The sequence below is a fragment of the Colobus angolensis genome, unplaced genomic scaffold, assembly GCF_000951035.1.
Source record: "Colobus angolensis palliatus isolate OR3802 unplaced genomic scaffold, Cang.pa_1.0 Scaffold292, whole genome shotgun sequence".
Taxonomy (NCBI): Eukaryota; Metazoa; Chordata; class Mammalia; order Primates; family Cercopithecidae; genus Colobus; species Colobus angolensis.
In genome coordinates this window covers 2444825-2446770 of record NW_012116177.1, presented here as the reverse complement: position 1 = coordinate 2446770, position 1946 = coordinate 2444825, and the positions used below count along the sequence as shown (strand labels likewise).

At 46.5% G+C, this 1946-nt stretch overlaps 2 non-coding genes across 2 annotated transcripts; one reads left to right on the top strand and one right to left on the bottom strand.

The window, feature by feature from the left end:
* The first annotated feature begins 1204 nt into the window (after positions 1 to 1204).
* Positions 1205 to 1276, top strand: TRNAA-CGC. Its single transcript has one exon. It is a non-coding gene; the product is annotated as a tRNA-Ala (tRNA).
* A 294-nt stretch (positions 1277 to 1570) lies between these two features.
* TRNAG-GCC lies at positions 1571 to 1641 on the bottom strand. Its single transcript has one exon. It is a non-coding gene; the product is annotated as a tRNA-Gly (tRNA).
* Positions 1642 to 1946: the final 305 nt, after the last annotated feature.

Sequence of the window (1946 nt, the reverse complement as noted above, 5' to 3'; positions counted from 1 at the left end):
TCACGGTGCTACCTGTTGGGGCCAGCCTTACAGGTCAGCTGGAAGTGACGGAGACCCAGCTACCTCGACACCAGGTCTCTCCCCTGCTCCCATCGGAGTGTCTGAGGCTTCCACCACTCAGTTTTCACCAGGCTGGGGTAGTATCAGCTTAAATTGCACCTGAAAATGTCAAACACACCTCATCTCACTGTACGACAAGTCAGCACGTGGATTTACCTAGCACTCAGCCAACTGGAGAGGCAATGTCAGAGGGAACAGGACTCAGGATAGGTCTTTTAATTTGGAGCTTGGGTACCATTAGTGATTAGAGAGGGTTCAGAGGACATTAAAGGAGATGTTCAGTGGCTTACACTACGATCACCACTTACCAATCCGTTAAGACTGGCCCAGGGTGTGAATATCAAATGGAGAAAATAAAAATCTACCTGGAGCAAGTCCCCTGCCCCAATCTTATCACCGTTTATATATGATTAAGCTACAGGGAAGGTGGTGGTGTCATATTCTTTCTTTCAGTTTGAGCCTCATGAAAATGAAGAGCAAGTCGCAAATCATTTTAATCTGCAAGGGGTCATCTGGTTGTAAGGTATGGGGATTTGGCGTGAACACGTGGTTTTCCTGAGATGCGCATTTATTTTCGGGGATGAAGAGTGTTCAGGTAAATCCATAATGTTTTTGTGTTTGAAAAGAAGGTCTCCACCTTTCTGTTCCATGAACCAGTCTCCACGGGCACCAGAGGCGACGCTCGCGGTGCGGCCCGAGCGCTGGGCCCGAACTCGCGGTCTGGACCGGGGTTCCACCCGGCAGCAAAGCCCGAGGCCGGGCACCTCACGACCTCCTGGATCTGCGGCGCCTGCGCAATAAGCCTGGGGAGGCGCCAGCTCCAGCAGACATTGGGCACCGGGGAATCCCGCCGCTCTGGCCGCGCAGGGCACCATATCCCTCCCGGATCCCAGGCTCCCGACGCCCAGCAGAAGTGCCCTGGAGTGAGGCCTCATTCGTCCCAGCTGAGCGTTTGGTTGCCAACTCGTTGCGCGAGGTCTGAATGCACAGTGGAAGCAACTTAGGGTGGGTATGGGAAAAGAAGAAACATATTTCAGAAGCACTCACCAAGATAAACTCTTAAAAATAAAGATCGTCATACAATAATTTAACTAGAGCTAACAGATTGAATGAGTATGGACATCAGAAATGAGGCTTTCGGCTGGGGGATGTAGCTCAGTGGTAGAGCGCGCGCTTCGCATGTGTGAGGTCCCGGGTTCAATCCCCGGCATCTCCAAAAACAGCCAAAGTTCAGGTTTTTTTCCTCTTCCTCCTTTCATGTTGGTATTTTAGAATATTTACCCCGTTACCTATAAAAACATTTTGCTCGCATCTAGGTGCCCAAAAACAGTATAAAAAGAGGGCAGAAAAAAATCAGCGAAGCTCAAGGAAACCACCTTTATGACTGCTTGAAGTAAAAGTGAAATAGAGAATTAGCTTTCATTAATATTTCTGTATTTGCATGAGTCCAGCGTTTAAAGGACGTTATTGAACTTTGAGGCACCTGTGATACCCACAGAAAAGAAAACTTTGCATTGGCCGGGAATCGAACCCGGGCCTCCCGCGTGGCAGGCGAGAATTCTACCACTGAACCACCAATGCTTACAGTATGAGGAGGTTTCTTTTGCTTAGTAGAAGACATTTACACCCTGGTAATAATTCTGCCCTAGTAAGGATCTTGTATTTCTGCATTCAAAACAGAAAACAATCAAACTTTTAATAACATAATTATCATAAAACGTTAGAAAAACATTAACATTTACAAAAATTTTCATTATACTAACTTCTTTAGAACTTTATGAGATTCTTCTGAAACTTTGGTGAAGGAGGCAAATGAAGATTTTGTTATATATGCACAGGATTACGCAATCACCTAGCCTATCTTCAGACACTTAGATAATTTACAA